The sequence below is a fragment of the Coturnix japonica genome, chromosome 2, assembly GCF_001577835.2.
Source record: "Coturnix japonica isolate 7356 chromosome 2, Coturnix japonica 2.1, whole genome shotgun sequence".
Taxonomy (NCBI): Eukaryota; Metazoa; Chordata; class Aves; order Galliformes; family Phasianidae; genus Coturnix; species Coturnix japonica.
This window is the reverse complement of record NC_029517.1, coordinates 56,162,071-56,182,217: the sequence shown is the minus strand read 5'-3', so window position 1 is coordinate 56,182,217 and position 20,147 is coordinate 56,162,071. Positions and strand designations below refer to the sequence as shown.

The 20,147-nt window shown below is 34.4% G+C and overlaps 1 protein-coding gene across 5 annotated transcripts in view; it reads left to right on the top strand.

The window, feature by feature from the left end:
* Positions 1-488: 488 nt before the first annotated feature.
* The window catches only part of CDH18 (cadherin 18), a 450,693-nt gene continuing 431,034 nt past the window's right edge, over positions 489-20,147 (top strand). For 3 of the 5 annotated variants that reach the window (XM_032442471.1, XM_032442473.1, XM_015854439.2), the window contains exon 1: positions 489-840. The gene's annotated coding sequence lies outside the window, so the exon portion shown is untranslated. The remainder of the gene's footprint in view (positions 841-20,147) is intronic. The other 2 variants (XM_032442475.1, XM_032442474.1) reach the window with 1 other exon arrangement.

Sequence of the window (20,147 nt, the reverse complement as noted above, 5' to 3'; positions counted from 1 at the left end):
TTTCCAAAATCTCCATGTCTTTTTTTTGTACTGAGGGCTCCACACCTGACACAGTACTCCAGATGGGCCTCACAAGAGCAGAGTAGAGAGGGACAATCACCTCCTATCCTGCTGGCCGCCCCTCTCCTGATGGAGTCCAGGATCCCATTTGCTTTCCGGGCTGCCAGAGAGCACTGCTGGCTCATGTTGAGTCTTTCATCATCAGGACCCCCAGGTCCTTCTCTGCTGAGCTCCCATAGAACTGAAAAAAAAAAAAAAAAAAAAAAAAAGGAGAGACAACTTTGAACCTGAGCTCTCCTAAATAATATTTTCTTAAAGAGAAATAAAATAATGATAAATACTTTCTTAAAGTGCTGGCCAAACTCCTACTGTTTGCTCTGCTCTTGGAAAAGACTCTGGGGAGCAGCAGTGGAATCTGTGCTATTGATTGGCTGGTTAAATAGAGGCCTATTAGATTCAGACAGGCTAGATTGATTATACAGCTGCAGAAGGAGCTCAGACTCAGAGCTGAGAGAATGTCAGGGTAAGAGAGAGCACAAGCAAGGGAGACTGTATATACTGTAGCATCAGTATGTGATTGCTGGTGCGGTGCCTGATAATACTGGTATCTTGCTCTTGAAGTAGACAACACGCTGAGCTACCTTTTAGCATTTGCAAGAGGATACCAGCTCTTAACCAGTACAACTGATAACAGACTGGACCTTGGAATAGTTAATTTAACTTATAATTGCATCCCTTATTGCTCTGCATCTCAGAAGAAGCAGCTTATTACAGAAGAAAAAAATTCATCCTATCCCCTTAGTTCACACAGTACTGATAATACAGAGTTTCATCTCCCAGGTAAGGAAATCATCCTTTTTTTTTTCTTTTTTCTTTTTTTTTTCTGAGCAACTAAAAAAAGAATTTATTATTTTTGTATTTTGCATGTTAAATACAAGCTTTGGAATTTGTGTATATAATGTGTTTACTGCACTTAAATTTTTTTCATTCACGGATGAAATTCATCTAATATTACACACTCCTAAAGCAGATTAAGAACAAGACATGGTTTGTGCATTACATTATTATACTTAACCCTTCAGGGTAAATGGGAATAAAACAGCCAGAAAAGACAATTTCTAACTACTTGTGATGTTTTAATCTAACCTGTCCCACACATGCTAAGCAGCCTCGAGTTGTGACAGCATGCAGGCTCTCTCATGTTATTAATTCCTTACCGTTCATGTTAAGACAGGCAGAGAGAACATTCAGCTAAAGGATTTCTCAGTGCTTGTCAGTAGTTTGAAGCAGTATGTCGTTTGACTGCAAGCTTACCTCTGCTGCACAAACATGATCTGCCTTAAATAATACGGCGTTAGACTGCCATCTTTTTATAGATACTGTACTTATTGCTAATGTTCTGCCTGCAAAGCAAAGATCAAGGCTTATGACCTGAAATGTGTACTCTAGGATGTTCAGTGATGCAGTGCTGTGTGTTTCAAGCAGACATCCCATGAGCTGATTGCTTGTTTTGATGTGACATTGATACCACTGTCTCTAAACTGCCTATGCTCTACATAAACTTTCTGCACACCATTTCCTTCAGCTGTGATGTATGTGGTTTTGCTTTTTCTATGGAAGGTGATGGGTTAAAAGAAAAATTAACCAGTTTTTGGTTATACAAGTCAGGAAGCTGGTTGACTTGGGGGTTTAGAGTCTATGGGAGCTCACATCTAAGAATCTAACACAGTGCCTTTTTTAAGAATACATTACTTCTAGCTGATGTTAGTTTGTACCACCTTCCACTTTAGTCTGCATCCTCTGTTCCTTGATCCAAACAGAAATTTTTGGTACACCAGCTACTGTAATTGTTCCTTCTGAGTGAAGTCATCAGTGTACTTAACCTAAGAGTTTAAGCAGATTGTCATGCATTGAAGTATGACTACCATTGGATTATCCAAACAAGAAATTTGTTTATTACTTCTAGACTAGAAGCTAATGGCAATCTGTTTTTATCTAATGGCAAGTATATAAAAAATAAAGAAAAATCACTTGCTTGACCCAGGTATTTCTTTGAATTTCTAGTGGGCACCATATTCAAATCTTGATGACACAAAATCTCAGGTGGGAAGATAAATGTATAGCTATGAAAATATTTATTTATAACTAATAAAAGACTTTAGAAATGCTGGGGCACTGGGCATGCATAGAATTTTAGAACTAACAATAATTTGAAGGAGAGGTGTGCCTAGATGATCGCATGAGTAAAATATGTGAGGTTGAAGCTCTCTTTTAAGCATCTATGACAAATAAATATTAGTAAAATAAAAACTATACTCATGAACAGAAATGAAGTTTTAATTAAAATAAGAAATATAAGCTATTTTATTGGTTTATTATTATTTTTATAATTTCTCTGTGGAGAAATTATGTTGGTTTTTTTATCTGTATAATTGATTCGGGGCAGCAATTTAAATATTTTCAAGTAGTAAGAAAGTATTTTGGGGACATATTTTGTCACATTAGCTTCTGTCCAGAGTTATTTTACTCAATTAACAGTGTTATGAATACTGTGAAAATACCGTCAAGAAGAGATAACTGCATATGTTGAATGTGAGAGTCAAAATCTCACCATAAATAATGGCTATGAACACCCATTCAGTTTTAATTAACTTACTAAAAATTTCAATGAGAAGATGAAGACTCCTATATCAGAACTAGGTCTATCAAGTATAGACAGAATTTTGTAAGGACAAAACTGGATGCCTAATTCAGTTTGGTTTCCCATGAAATTTGCTTGGGAATGTTTCAGATGCAGCTTAAGTTGCAGAAAGAATCCTTTACAAACATTCAAAACTTTCCAACAGTCCATACTTACCATGTTTTTTTTCCTCTAAAAAGCCTTGTTTACTACACTTATGATCTTCAAATATACGTTAAGATATGATGTTACTCTGTAATTAAAATCACAGAATTTACATAAGGCAGTGATACAGTTTTCTCCAGATTAGTATCTTCTTTGTATTCGGGTTATACTTCAAAAGGAAATTAAGACATTCCTAAGAAGAGGTATTTATTTTTACAAAAAGAGTATTACTTTTTTTTAAATAACCATTTGTTTGGACTTTTAATTGTCTAAGCTTATGTCCATGAAACGCTTTATTGATTGTCATACTGAAGATCTGCAAAGTAATTATCTCCTTTAGTCAATTGTCAGTTTTAGGCAAAAATAACTGAAAAACCCCCAAACAAAAAAAGACTGAGTTTATATACTATGAATTGCGCATTTACTTTTGAGTCCACAATGTTGTTAAACCAGTCCTTTTGCAAGACTTTAAACTGATTCAGTTGTATCATTGTTTCTCAAGAAAACTAATTTAGCATTTTTGAAACTCATTTTGTTTTGCCTTACAGCTTAAACTTGCTGAAATTCCATCTTACTCTTCTAGGAAACTTGAAGCCATTAGGGGGCTCTTTCCACCTATGGTATTGCACAGAAAGCTGCATTAAGCAGTTACAGCTGTTTACTAGCCATATTATGAAACAAGTCCTGTTTGAATTGATTTATTCTGGGTGTAGATCACTTTAATGTTACAGAGCAACTAGAAATTTTTATTTATTTATTTATTTATTTTTTAATATGTAGGTAATTAAATGAGGATAATTCTTCCACTGCCAATTAAATGGTTATGTTTTGAAGTCATCTTGTACCCAGATAACAGAAGCAAGGAATATGTTTAGTGTGAGCTCCCTAATTTGATAAGTTAATAAGTCAATAGCTAACAGTCTGATCAGACTGAATATGAATCACTACTACTGATGTCCAAAAAGCTTACATGCACTTACTTAAGTAACAACCAATATGGCAGTAGTATTTGAAAATACTACCCAGCTGAGTACTATTATACTGTACCAATAAAAACCATAAATATTGAGAATAGATGTGCTTGTCACCTACATAACTTGTGTTCAGAAGGACAGGCTAGGGATCTGAATGACTGTTACTTGTATCAAGTTAAGAATGATTCTGGAAGCATGTGTGCAATTGAGCAGCTGTACTGAAGTTGCTGGAGACCAAGTTCTTGTATTCTTTGTTCTGTCCATTTTAAACTTAGAAATGCTTTTAATTTAATTATACTGTGATTCTTTTTCAAGAGAGCGAAGTAGTATACCAGGAAGTAGTTGTAATTAGTCCTTTGTACTGTTGTGGGTAACAGAAGCAATTAATGAAGAGTCAAACACAGATGGAATGCACCTGTTGTAATATACCAAGTGGGCTGGAAGCACTGTCTTATCTCAGTTCAGCTCTTCCAGAAAATTGCAAACATTATGTCTGATTTCATCTTATGTGAGCAGAGGCCAGGAGAAAGGCAGGTATCAGAGCACATGTTAAACAGCTGTCCGCTTTTTCTGGTAGTTCTGAGGAAATAATTTATTCCTATCAGCCTTGTTGGAGAAAATCCTGTATTCTTGAATCATTCTCCAGCCTGGCTGACTTCTTGCAATGACTCCATTCACATTTACAAACAATGACAATAAACAATACACAACAAACCTAAACACTAAAACAAATGTGAAGTTTTTTCCTTGCATCTACTCCAGATCTTTGTTGTCTCTCAGCTTATATGTACACTTAAACCAAGTATTTTATTAAACATAAAGTAAGAACATTGTTCTGTTAAACAGCACCTAGAAATTCCAATAAGGATCTGAAGAAAACAGTCCTTGTTTATAGCTCATGCAGTAAAACAAAAAGTTAGAGTACATTAAATACTGGTCTGAGATATGTCACTGACAGCTCACATTCAGGGCAAGTGATCTCCAGTAGCCAACTCATTAGCACATAGCAAACACAGTACCACACAGGTTAGCTTACAATCATGGGAAAAACACTTCTACATCAGTAGAAGGGGACTGTAATTAACTGTGACTAGCTTGGGCTTAAAGCAATTAACAATACGTACACAAACAGCCACAAAAGGACCCTTCCAACCCAGGTAATTCTGTGATTCTGTGTGATTCTGTGAAAAGCTGAGCTGGTACTATTTATCTTCACTTTATTTTAAGGCCCAAATCAGATACAGTGAATTGCATAAAAAAAATAAAATAAAAATTATTGCCTCAGAGTTGCTGTAGGGTTTCAATCCAGAGGTGTCTAATTTACTGGTTGGTTAATTTATCCCTTATATACACACACAGTATGGAAACCACTCAAATACTTTTGAATGACAATTGTTGTATAAATGTAAAATATTATTATAGTAAACAGAAATCACTCAAATTTCATCTAATTAAACCTGCAGGAGTATGGGATGCTCTGTTAAGCATGAATAAATCATTTATTTCTGATGAATGTCTGAAGTCTGATTTAAAAAAAAAAAAAAAAAAAGAAAATCTATTCTTCAGGTATGTATTCATTTCCTCACATAAAATATATGTGAGGAACAATTTATATGTTAAGACCTTGGCAGGTACTTGAGGGGACATTACAATTAAGAGGGAAACTGAATTTTACACTGTCTGATAGTGGTAGCACAAAAAAAAAAAAAAAAACAATCTTTACACAGTGAAGTGAGGCACTGGCACAGACCTCCCATGAAGTTTGGGTGCCCCATCCCTGGAGATGTTCAAGGCCAGGTTGGAGGTTGAAACTAGATGATCTTCAAGGTCCTGTGCAACCCAAGCCATTTCCTGATTATTTGAATATATTATCAAAATATTCTAACAACAAATAATGACAATGGAGACTAAAAAACAAACAAACAAAACACACACACACAAAAAAAAAACCACACCAAAACCATTTCACAAACAACAAGAGTTCTTGCTTTTAGTTGTCTTACTAGAAAAACTAACATAGAAAACAACATAGTTTCTCAACTATTATTTTCTCTCAAAGAGAAATAGACCTATACAGTATATGAAACTTATGCCAGAAATGAGAAAGTCATTTATTATCATAGATCTATACTACAATTAAATGCATTTTTTTAATAGGGGTACACAAACTGGTATTTCTAAAAATAGCTGAAAATATACTGCAGTGTTTTGTTCTTCCATAATTTTTTGAATTCATCTGTAGTTTTTAGATTCTTTGTAACACAGCAGTAAAGACATTTCTGAAACCAGTATTGTAATTTCCTCCTTTCTGGAGATAAGAACAAACTTGTTAGCTTGTACACAAGCTAAAGAAAATAGGGAAAATCCTGTATCTAGTGCATTTTCTTGAGTTTGAGTATTATAAACATGTTTTCCTTTGTGTGTGTGCATTTTCACTTGTAACAGAGAGTACCTTCCCAATACTACATAGAAACTAGCATTTGAAGTTACTGTCTTTCCTGCAATCAAAAGAAAACACTTTGTAGGGAAACTGACTCTTTTAAAAGATCCCTGTGTTATTTTGAAACACTGCAAATCTGAAGCAGTTCTCAGGTAAGCTTCTGTACTTTAAGACATTGAGTCTTGGATGTTTGCCCATTAATACTAATCACTGTTGTACATCAAGCACTTCCTTGATGATTTTCAAACACCATCTTGTAGTGAAGTATAGAATTTAATTAGTAAAATTTCAGCAATGCTATTACTGTGTACTCTTTATTATCTCCTGCTGGTATCAATGACCACCACTGCAGTTGTTATGAAGCTGCTCATCACTAACAAAGCTACAGTAAAGCCTGAACGTTCTACAGTGTCCATTAAAAAACAACAATCCTGCATTGCACTGCTGTATGCCTCTTCAATCAGGATTTGTTGTGCAGATTTTACTTTGGTGATCAGGAAGAATTTACAGAGGAGGGGGCGTGTTTCTTTCAAGCATGAATCTGAGTGCTCTTTGAATGTCACAAAGACAACTTGGACAACTGCTTACCAGTTATCTGAGCTGACTAACTTGAAGATACATGAGAAAAGGAAGATGGCATAAAATGGTATAAGGGTTAAACATAATTTACTACAAGTTATTCTCATACCATTAGGGAAATTTATCTAGACCATGTTCTGTCTTGTTCTAAAAGACACCTATTTTTCTTATTTATTTTCAGTTCACTGTTCATATGCTTGTTTTTCTCCAGCATAAATTGCAACTATCCTCCAGATCTAGTTCATCATTTCTTTCCTGTTTTCTGTTTTTCACAACTAAATAGAGGGAAAAATATGCTTATCTTAAGAACAGTCTTCAAAAAACAAAATCATTCCTAATCCCTGTTGTATGGCTACAATAATGAGAAGATAGTGGTAAATATCCAAAAGGTTATTTACAGGAAAAACTCACCTGTATGGAAGCATTCACTCTGCTGGGAACCACTGTGGCAATCTCCACCAAGGGGCAATCTCCAAGAGATGCTACTTTAGTGGTGGTCAGCCCTTAAATGGGATCTAGGAGAGGTGGAGTCAAGCTCCACCCCTTCCAGGAGCACAGCTGAATTACCTTCACCTGCACTCCCACAGCTCAATCATCGCTTGCCTCAGATGGTTAATCAGACGTTTGGGCTATGATCAACAGTTTCCCTTACAACATACACTAACATGAAACAAGTTCCATATATTAGTAACTTCAAAGAACCAAAAGACAGAAGATTCGCAAAAGTACAGGAGTTTCCTTAGACAACATCACTTACTAAAGTCATATCAGGATTGTGAGTGCACTAATTAGCCTTTGGTGGCCTCTATCATATTCTCTTTTGACCTTCACTCATACCCTTTACCCATACACTCAGGAGCCCCATTTGATGACAGCCCTGGGTGTTGAGCCCATCTCCACTTAATGTATAACCATGCTCATGAGTACTCAGATATCCTACTTACCCAGACTGAGACCTGCTAGCTGATTTCCTAGTTTGACCTCAAATCTGACTTGTCACCGCCCACCTGCCCAGCAATAACTGGAGCTGATGCCAATACATAGTTTGACTTTAGAACTTCCTTATCATGTTGCATTTAACTGACAATCTGGGCTCTTTACTGAATGTGGCCAAAACCTCAGAGTCTGTCCTTGCTGCTACCCTGGCTAATACTCCCAGCCCTACCAGAAGCATGATGCTTAGCTCTCTGTTCTACAGTGAACAGGCAGCTCATGTTACTCCCTGCTATGAGGGCTCTTCCTTGCTCTCTTATAATGCTTTTAGAGTACATTTGAGACATGGATCCAAGATATTTTGCTGAGAGTGGTACAGACTTGTAGTGACTTTTCATAAGGAACTGCAGAATTACTAAAAATAAACATTTGAGAGAATCAGGGTAACACCGCAAGAGCTGACTATTGCAACTGCACAAGAATTACAATTAAAAAAGCTCTAAACACAAGCATCCTGGTTCAATGCAGTTTTTAGAGGCACTGATCTAAATAAACAAACATGAGTTTTAAAACATCAAGGTGACTTATCCGATTTTGTAATTTCTACCAAATGCTAATTTGAATAAATTTCCATACAAATTGAAAATAAATTTGGCCTTTAATGTATTAAAATCATTAAAACCTTCTTTTTTAAGTCATGGGACAGGAAAGTTGAACTGCTAGCACAACCAATTTCACTGTTTCTACAACAGAAGTTAAAGTTTAAAAAACCAAGTGAGATTTTTCTTAGCCTGCACCTTCAAACTAACATACTTCTAATGTCTTTATCCTTATCTTACAATGAAGATTTATAGAGTCATTATATTTCTGGAAGCAGACTGTAAACATGATTCCTGTTGATGTAATTCATAAAAATCTGAAAGAACAGGAATACTAGTCAAAATGTGCCACACAACAGAATAGAATTTTCAAGCTGTGAAATGCATTTCAGATATGGCTCTCCAGATGCTTGTATGTTATTTCATACAAGTTCAGATTAAAATAACCTAATAGATTAAAGTAACATAATATCACCATCAAAATAATCAAAATCGAAACCTGGTACATCGGAACCATACAGGTGCAAATATTTCATAATGGGAGAGAAGCAGATTTAATTTAGTGACTTAAATTAAAAATTACTGAAAAGTATTACTCTCCTTACTCGACATTTCCTTCAAATATTGATGATTTTGGCAATTAAAGAATGAATTACTCCAGAATGAATGATAGTACTAGTTACCAAAATTACATAATAGTATTCCCCTTAAATATTAATATATATCTTCACAGTGCTTTAACAGAATTGATTCAGCTTTTAGTGTTACTCAATTCAAACTCTACCCTGAAAATATCAGTTAGAAGTTGCAATGATGACACAAATATTTTTAATATAACTGTTATGCACTGTTGAAGCAGTATACATATAGAAGCAACCACTGGATGTTGTTCATTGACCCAAACTGAAATTACATTGTATCCAATCATGTTCAGTTAAACTTTTTCCCCTGTGCGTTATATAGGCCAAAACCTGTATTTAATATACCAAAGCCCAACTGCAATGGAAATTACAGATATGATGCATGTATAAAGGTATAATTTGAATACGTATATTGATACCTACAACCAGTGTCCATGTGAACACAATTTAACAAGCTTCTGTTTTTAAGAACTGCAGTGCTTCAGTGGTCAAGGATTTGGAAAAATAAGATGTATCCACCAAAGAAGTAAAAAAGGAAAGAACTGTGCACCATGAAGAAAAACAGAATTCTTGTTCAGCAGAAATGCTTCACTGTGAATAATCCCCTTACCTGCATTTAGCATGCGTTGATTGTATGGTTCACTAGAGCGCAATATGCTAAGCAGAGCCATGGGTCAATAAAGTAATTTAAAACAAACAACTTTCTGGGCAGAATATGTAATGAACTTCACTTCTTTCTTTTTCTCTGCTAGAACTGTTCTTCAGTTGGCAAATATTTGTTTAAAAGAAAAATAATAAAAGCCACGGTAAACTCACCAAGCACCTTATCTAGCTCTTATACGTTGCAAGAAAATGGGGAAAATCCTGAACAAGTATATCGTATTTGAATGCAGTATTAGCAAGTATTTATTTTTAAACCATGTGAATCTGATAGATATATTCACCAATATGTGATAGATTCAAGTTAATTAAAACTTCATCATGCTTGACAAGCTGTAATGCTGCATGCGATAATGTGATGGAAGGTACAACAATAATAGTGGAATGGCACTATCCTAGTCTGCAGCAAATGAGAATAAGGTCAAATGCAACAGCCATGGACACAGAAACAAAGGAAGGAAAAACTGCTTTAAAGGATCCCAAATACGCAGGGATCTCCAGCAAGACACCGCCCCCCCCCCACCACTGCCAACCCTTAAATCAGGTCTGGGAAGGGGTCAGGATCTACCCCTTCTGGTCACTCAGGTGAACTGCATGCAACTGAGCATGTTGGGTTGGCCCAGACTTCCCATCAGGTGCTCAATCACTGGTTCAGTCTGTGAATTCCACCACAAAAGCTAAGTTCAGTATGTTGGTATTTTGTATGTTATGAGATTGATACACAGAAATGTATATCTTAATCTAACATCTCACACGACTCAATGGGAATATCCAAATATACCATGCAAACAAAAACCCACATCCTTGGCTGTATCAAAAGAAGCGTAGTCAGCAGTTTGAGGGAAGGGATTCTGCCCCAATGTTCTGTACTGCTGAGGTCTCACCTGGAGTATTCCGTCCAGATGTGGAGATCACAGTACAGGAGAGACTTGGACCTGTTGGAGCAAGTCCAGAGGAGGGTCCCAATCAATGCAATCATCGAGAAAGCCAGACTCAAATGGATGTAACTACTTGAAAGGGAATATGAAAAGGATAAATAAGGCAAGAAACAGGTTTAAAATGTAATACAGTCACACAATTGTGTTTGTTTTGTTTTGTTTTGTTTTATTTTGTTTGTTTGTACCAGTACTACTTCATATTTCAAAAATAGACAGTGGAAGTGAGAGCAACCTTCTTTCTTCCCTCCTTAGATACAGCACCCAAAACTCAAATTTAGTTGCTGAGCTAACATTTAGAGGTTTTTTTGTTTTTTTTTTTTAATGTTTACTATTTTTTCTGAGTGAAATCAAGTTAGCTTTGTCATACATGACAACTAGGAAAAAAAAGAAAAAAATCAGACAAAAATATCTTACAACGATGACAACGAATAACCTATGTGATGCCTAAGTGTTCACTACCAGTCTTCACTAAATTTGGCACTCTTCTTTATCAAGTGTTAGACTAAAAATAGAAACGATCAGCTGGGGATGGTTTCCAGTGTAAATTTGGATTATGATGAATATTATAGAAGTGAAAAATAAGTTTTATAAAAGATCAGTTTACCTTTTCTTGAAGACTTCTGGAGTATTGGTAAAGTCAATTTAAACATACTTTAGAACACTTTATTGTTATCCTTGCTCTTCATCTTTATTAAGTCACCCACTAAAGCATGCAGCACTTCATCAGTTAGCTTCTATAATATTTCTTCCTCATTACTGACATTCTCAGGAAGGCTGTAGAAAATGATCTTCTGTAAAAAGAATAGTTATCTAGATTCTTTATGAGACCATAAGAGAGGAGGTGATTTGTAGAGGTTAGATGAATTTAGAAACTGATCTGCAGATTGGAACGTGGAAAAGAAACTGTATTTCTTGAAATACTGGTGATAATAAAAAACAGAATCAGTTCACATAGACTGCTGTTGATGAATTCAGTTTGAGGGTTTCTCTCTTCAGGTACACTTCAAGATGAATAACTTTCTAGGATTATTCCTCCAGATAGAATCAGGGATATTTGCAGAAGAGTGTAGCTTAGATGATTTATTTATTTACAAAATTATTATTGCAGAGCTTTGTGGTATGTGAAGACTCTTCTTCAGTTTAACTTCTAGCAAAAGGTCCTTTAATGCATGAATACAAGTACCACCCTGCAGCATAGAGGCTCGAATCCCGGGGGTTGGACTCGATGATCTCTAAGGTCCCTTCCAACCCGCATGAGACTATTGCTATTGCTATTGCTATTGCTAATACATAAATAAATAAATAAATTATGACTGCTTGGTATTGTTTAACTCATTAGAGTAGGGATTTTACTGTGCTGTGGTATTCCTTGTAGGTTTCTGAAATATCCAACTAGGTCAGGTATTTTTTTAATACAATATAATAGCCATGTACTCAAATTAAAATTTTCAAAGTCACCACCAAAATTACTACCAAAGGCTGGTAAAATACACAGAGCTCTGTGCCATCTATTATTTCATATTTACCACTGGAACATGGTCAGTGTGGCCTGTTGTTTTCATCATGCCAGAGCTTCAGTCTAAATAATCATGATCTCTGTCTTCCTCTCACCTCACATACCTTTCAATAAAAAGTAATAACTCACTCATTTCATCTAATTATCCTTTTATTTTTTTTTTTGTTTACATCATAGCTGTTTTATCTCTCTCTCTTTTTTTTTTTTTTTTTCTTAACCATTATGTTATTCAGGATGGATGTCTCCAAGCATCCTTGGATAAACAAAAATTTTTGGACATCTTTTAGTGCGCTCTTATGTGTCATATTGCTTTCCTGCCTGAAGAATGAAGGTATGCTATCAGCAGTTAACTTATGCTTTCTTAAACCAGAAAGCTTGGGGATTCTAGATTGTTAAATAGCTCTGTACTGATGATTATTTTCTTATCATATCTGCTTTTATAATGTGGAGAATAAACATAAATAATCACATCAAAACTTTTGGAGGAAAATTTCTGAAGATCAGTATTCTAGCTAACAAGTTCAGTAGAACTCGAGAACACTTTTCTAGAATGTGCAGTGTCATGTGTATCTGTGCAGACAGAAAGAGAACAGCTGTTACTGCTCGAATACTTTAGAGTTTAAAAGGTAGTATATTACAATAATTTAGTTACAATATCATTATCTCATACCACTATCTTTCATGAAGGTAGGCTTCAATTAAAAACCTACACGACGAAACTAATATATACATTTCCAAAAAACTCTTTTTGTTGTCTGTGACTTTTTAGAATTATTTGGTATGGTCTATAGGGTTTACAAACAGATTTTATTTGTTTTTTTCTTCTCTAAAACAATGAATATGTTTGTGAAATACTGTCTTTAGTATATTAGGTTTTTTTATGGACATCCTGAAGAAAATTTTTCTTAATTTTTTCTTTGCCATTTATCCCTAACAGACATAAGGAATTTAACAGGAAAAATACATATTTTAACCTGATTTCTCTCAGATGTGAGGATCTTGAAATGTAAATAACTATAAGAATACAAGGTAAAATTATTTTGTGCTTGTAAGGCAGAGGTTGTTTTTTAGATTATATGAGCATCCAGTAATAAATTGGTTATTTTCTACAGTTAAGTTGGATGTGAATGTTTGTTGAAATCTGTGTTATGTTTAAAAATGGTGATAGAGAAATATGCAGAAAAACCTGTTATTAGTTATGAAGAAGGAAGACAGTGTGATGCATTTTATCAAGGCATTTATTATTGTGAATTAAATTTCTGGAGATGGGTGTTAATTCAGTCAGGTTTTTAAATTTTCTTGAAGCTCTTCTAACTTTCAGGTACAGTTGTGCTGCCAGAAAAACAACACACAGAAAGAGAAATTCTGAGAGGTTTTTGGAAGCAGCAGCTTGTTCATATAAGTTTTCTGTTTGGTGTTTCAGGCTTAGGTGTTTTTTGTTTGTTTTTGGGGTGCATGCATGTGTGTGTGTGCATGTGTATATCTGAACAATGAAGAGTAACTAGAACAAGTAAAAGAATAACACTAACTGAAACATAAGTTTAAGGGTTAGTTGTCACTGTACAGCTGGGCATTTGTATGTTTTAAGAATAAAACATACTACAGAATAAAGGAATATGTTTTCTTGTTGTGTTGTCAAATGAAAGTGATTCAGTAATTGTGAATAAGTGTAGTAGTCTCTGCTTTTATGACCCTTTGACTCATTCCATGTGTTCTGTTTTGTTTATTTTCTTTATTTTCTTGCATTTCAAAGTCATTTTATTTCTTTTGAATATCATGTGGTACCTGTGATATGTAGGAGCAATTCAAGAATTTACAAGTCTATTCCTTAGACAGCCCCCTTTTCATAGGGATAAGTATGAGGTACTGAAATTCTGGAAATGCAGAGTTATTAAATGAGAGGTAGATTCAAGTAGCAAGGAAATTCAAAAGCGTTAGAAGAAAAAAATAGATTGCTATTCATGCAGATGACTAGCAGAGGGAATTGTCTCCCTCATCCCTGCCTACCATACAGAACTTTTGAATCTTGGCCTTTCTTGTTAAAGATATAATTTTTGTCTAGGTCGAGCATGATAAATACTTCTAGTACATAGAAGAAAAGATGGTTCTTGTGATGTCAGGTGATGTCAGTATCTTGTCATCTACTTTTTCAGCCTTCCCTTACAGATCTCATGTAGTCACTTTCTCTTATTTCCTCATTTAAGAGTAGAAAGTGGCAGCTAAAATAAGAAATGTGACTCCACAAAACTGAATAAAACTATCTGCTTGTGTTTTATTAGTAACTTTTACTGACACTAATTCTGCCCCAAAATCAATATTGGCATGGGGTGGTGCCTTTCAGATTAAGCTCTGTAAATGTTCTGAGTAGTGACTAAAAGACAAAAAGTGGCTGTTGATAGTCAGATGAAACGTTAATAGAGAATTTAATGTTACTAATGTTCTGGATGTGAGAAGTGCTGTGGAAATTTCTTGCTTGTACACTCTTATGCCTTAATTGATGTAGAAATTTGATTAATTAAAATATACTGTTTCAGTATGTCTCAAACAATGTACAATTTAGAGCTAGTCATACTTAGATCTGACGTAAAGGAGAGCAGAAATGGTGGGAGGCACTCAGATGACTTATTTTGATATCAAGAAGCCCTCATGAGCTTGTAATCAATCACATTTTCTGTCATGTGAACCTGGTCATCTTGTTCTGTACTTTGATACCACCAGCAATAATGTTATAGATACAGCCTAGCAGGGTAAGTGAATGACCAGTAAATACTCTTGACCATCATGCAGCACACAACAAAAATAATGATGCTGTGAAAAACAGTTCTGGTACTCTAATAAAGATGAAACATACTTTATCCCTGTCTTAGACAAAATCAGCAAGTTATCACAGGAAACTTATGGTACACATAAAAATCATGAAAATTAAAAATACTTAATACCACCACTGCCATATAAACATATGATGGCTTAAATTTTATAAAAACTAGTTCCAAAAAGTATCGCTTATTGTCTTCTCTATGCTTTAAAATTTCCTTTTGAAAGATCTAACAAAGAGGACTGCAGTCTTCTTAGTCTTGCAATGTCTTCATCAAGATCACATACAACACCTGTTTCCCAGAAGTTTAGAGTTAAAATGCTGATAAGCCTTTTCTATTCTTATTCTTATTATTATTATTAAATGATAAGCAGTGATAAGAATTTGAAGATATAATTCAGAAAATCTCCTGTTGAAAACTTCAGTATCTCCTTTATGCATCTGAATAGCAGATATTTTCTTTCTAGCTAGTCATATAAAGAAGTAGTAATGCTTAATTTTGTCCTTGAAGATTACTTTGAATCCTTCTTTGTCTGCTATCTTAAGAGCTCTCCTTATTAAGAGAATAATCTTAGCAAATTGGTCTGGTAGAAAGCTACACTGTAATTTCAGGAAGATGATGGAAGTCACTCTTAGTGCAAATGAAATTATGCAGAGTGAAAAGCCTGTAATGCTTTCAGGGGAAAAGAAAGTGGGTAAAGGGGATTTGAATAGCCTACTCTTCACTTAAAAACGAACATTGCTGATACTTAGGCCTGAGCTGTTGTTCATGAACTTCCTGGGAACACCAGCATACTTCAAAAGATGTACTTCTAGGCAAATACTAGCCAAGCAGTATTCAAGAGTGTCCTGTCATATGAAATATTTCAACTGGTCATTTATCACTGTATAGTGGTATAAAAAAGAAAGCACACCACAAAACCATTTCCAAAGCAAAAACTTTTGAAGGTTTAAATTAAATGAAAACGTCTCCTTAAAAATGGCAGTATTACTATATTCTGCAAGTATTTATTAATAGAGAGAAAAATGTTTCTAAACTTTAGAATGATATTTTTTTTATTTTATTTTATTTTTTATTTTTTTAAATTTAAATTGTGTTCTTGGTTTTGCATACATTCCAGGAACGTAAGTGATTGACATAGTTCAGAAATTGTAATTTCTTTTCCAGGTAATATACTGCTTGTTTCTATTGTCATTCCCCAAATAGGAAAACAGGAGCAATGTATTATCCTTGTTATCAAAAATCAGGTGTATTTCATTTTTCTTCTTACTTACTGTTTGCTTCTTATTGTTCTTATTGCTTTATTGCTTCTTATTTGTTTTTTAAATGGGATATCTTAGCGTTATGACCTGGGTATTCATCATTAATCTTACTTTATGAGCACTGTATTTGCTTCTTTGCCATGAACAACCAACCTTGAGTTGAGATCTTTTATATTAATAACTGTTCAGAATTTTGAGATAATCAGTCTTCAGACAAAGCATACTCATTGACTTTTCTTTCCAGCTCACCAACAAGGTGTGATGCTGATTTGAGCTTAATTTATACAGTAAACAAAATGAAGTCTATTTTTGTCAGCACTCCAAATCTGGAAACAGAAACAACAAAAAATAGAATGTGGTGTAATGATTAATGATTGTGATTAACTCCCTGTAGATTGTGGCTTCATACTCTAATGGTTCTCCTATTCTTATTGTGCAGACATAATGCACAGATGCCTTCATCCATACAGCTTGACAAAAACCCGAAGGTTAAGCTTCAGGTTTTTTACTTATCACTAGTGCACTTCTCATACTGAATATGTAACTTGTAGTTCGTTCTTTTGAATTATCTAAGATGGTAATGTTCTAGAGCCGAACTATCTTTATTTAAATATCTTAATTCCATATGAAATAGGAAAATTAGGTGATAATAAAACAAAGTAATTGTGCAGTTAAATACCCCAGATTACTTTTGGAGGTGCTTTCTCATCACTTGAAAGTAATTTTAATGTAGGTTTGTTTAGCTGAATACACAAAGAAGTTTTGTAGTTGAATGATTTAGAGCCATGTTGAAACATGGGCAATGACTGCAGTACTAGTATACCAAAAATATAATAACTTAATTCCAGGCACTTTATAAATTACACGTTTACTCTATGCTCCATCAGATATGTAGGATGACCTTATTGCTAACTGGATATTGCTGCGGTGATTCAGACATTTTTCTACTACATTCTGAAGAAGAAGCTCATCTATATGTTACTGTCTTGACCGTAAGAGGAGCTTGCACTATTGTACGTGCTGTATTCTGAGATCTTAGGTAATATACAAATAGCCATTATTTACCCAAGTTGCTCCAAAGGTAATGAATCCTATTTCATTGTTTTGGCCCACAATGTCAGAGGTGGATGTCAGCAGGACAGCAGCAGATGTTGAATCTTCCTGCCAATATTCTGTTACATTTTGTTGCTGTGTGACAAATGACAGTAGAGGGACAGTCTGACAAAATGATGTCTGATGTGGAAGTATGGATGAAGAAAAGCTGTGTCCTTGATTTCCTCTACATGGTATGAATGATATCCATTGTAATTAATGATGCTTGCTGAACATTTATGGATACTAAACAGGAGATTAGAGCACCATAAGAGGTAGGTGGTACGTTTTGGCAGTGCAATAGCAAGAGTGGTTCACCTCTGCTTTTAAGGTTTTGAGAAGCACTGCATGCAAGCCATTTCACTATTGATGGTGAAAATGCATAGCTAATTTTAATATTGTTTTCTTGTATAAGCAAGCTTTTATTATAAAATTAAGAAAAGAAAAAAAAAAGATTTTACTAGATGTAAATTTTAGATCCCCAGATAAAACTTGTGAAACAAACAACAATTACATAATACCTCTATTGCAGCATTTAATACAGAAAGATTTGGATTTACAATGCGGCAGACTCCTGAAAAAGTGAATTATTCTCTGAATATTCTTGTATACTCTCAATCATGTTATCACACTCTTGTGGGATACAGTGCACTATTTCAGGCATAGCCTAGCTGACAGAAGATAATAGTGTTTTGTTTGCTTTTGGGCAGTCATCTCTCTGAAACTGAAGAAGACAATCAATTTGAAATTATACTGCTATTCATATTGACTTATTTTTATTTTAATTTTTTAAACAAAGCGCACAAATGTATTTTCCCAACTGTTCAATTACTATGATAATTTGGACTCCTGTTTAATATACTCGCAGAATTCTATATAACATTTTATAATGAGCACTGTAACAGTGAATCCAATTTTAATTCTCTAGTGGAAATCTATTATTGACAAATGTCCTGTCAGAGCTTCACAGGATTAGTTAATTAACGTTACTGTATACAAGACACTCCATAAGAACCAAAATGAAATTTTTTTTAAGTGAACGTTGTTTTTTTTTTTTTGTTTGTTTGTTTGTTTTAAATTGACCTATATTACTGATTCATTTCTCTCTGAAATATAATGCAAACATTTTTTTTCTTCCTCTCCCCTTTCTTGGATGACCTGCCATCTACTGTCAGTATTCTCTACCATGTCTTTCTAAGACTCACAATAACAAATATTCAGCATAAGAATAAATGTGGAGTGGATGAAGTTAGCAGTACGGCAGCCCAGGAGAGGGACAACATCTCCTGTTAGGTTCTGCAAATATATTTTTGTTATCCACATTTTACTTTTTTAGAGCTCATTTCTGATGTATCTGAGTATAGTTAAACTTTCAAATGTGTGATGGCAATGGTCAATTTCCAAATTCCTTCTCGCTGTATTCAGTCAGTTGTGGATTTGAATTCAACACAATGCTGCAAATAAACCATAGTGTTCCAAAGTGAGATTCCAAAAGTTGACATTCAGGCACTAACTACAAGAGGAAACAGTCTGATTTCAGAACTTTGTGTTTTCCAGGGACTCTCAATAAAACTGCCTAATTCAGGGGACTGTAAATATAAATCAACCTGAGTGAATTTGGTGAAATAGTAGTAGTAGTAGTACCAGTTATGGAGAAAATATCTTAATCATCTAATTTGCTGTACAAGGTTGACCTTTTTAAAAAGTAATTTGCTAACATAAACTTGACAAAATTTTACAGTGTGAAGTGATTAGACAATCAACACAATTTGCCATGAGTCATAATGTGTATATATAATTGTATATTTCACATTGCTCTAAGGATAATGCTATAGTACAAACTGTGTTGAAGTCCTCTTGGTTCTGTTTAAAACACTTTTAGGTCATGATGCTGAGTGACTTTCTAAGGGGATTTCTTAGGTGAGCTCATAGACTTAGTAGTCAATTCAGAGAAGTCTGATCATCTGAAGTATATAAACAAGTTGATCAGATAATATACTAGGTAATAGGAATACTGCCAGACTCCTTGTGAATATAATGCTGGTGAGAGATGAACTCTGAGTGAGGATAAATTGAAAAGTTCGTATGATCTCTGATATTAATATTTACTTATATGACCTGTTCTTGGAAGGAAGAGAATTTTTTTCTGTAACACAAATTATTTGAGGATTTTCTTTGAACATATAGGTGTAATACTTACTATTCTGTATACAGAACTGTGTTCTGGAAAATGTTGACATTGTTATCTTCCTGTTTCTTAGTTTCTTACCAAAACCTGTAGACCTCATCCTACTTGTAACTCAGATATTTTTCACATCAATAGAAATACGACTTGGACTAGTTCAGATAAAGTAAAGAGAAAGTTGGACTTCATAATACAAGACTTCTTGCCTTTACAATTGCAAAGGAAAATTTGAATTAAATACAATTTATGAAGGAAAAAAGGTGAAAAGGAATTTATCTTATGACCTGTTCCTATTTTTGAAAACTCCCACAATCCATATACTTGATAATGTTTCAGCATTTTTCAGCATTTTAAACAGATATCTGTTCTCTCTGAAGGAGAAAAAATCAGTTCTGAAACATCTTGAAAAAACTGGGAATTAGATGGGACTACCTACTGTCCTTCAGTTTATTTTTATTGGCACTGGGTAGGAAGAATTTTATTATAAATGATGCAAAGTATTGTGAAGCCAATTAAGACAGATGACATTTGATTTCGTCAGTTGATGTAATTAATAACTCCTTGTTTGAAACTCCAGTTTGAATTGATCTTACTTAACCTCTGGAATTGGAAGTGCAGAAAAGTTTTATAATTTTTTTTTCTTTTTTTTTCTTTTTTTTTTTTTTTC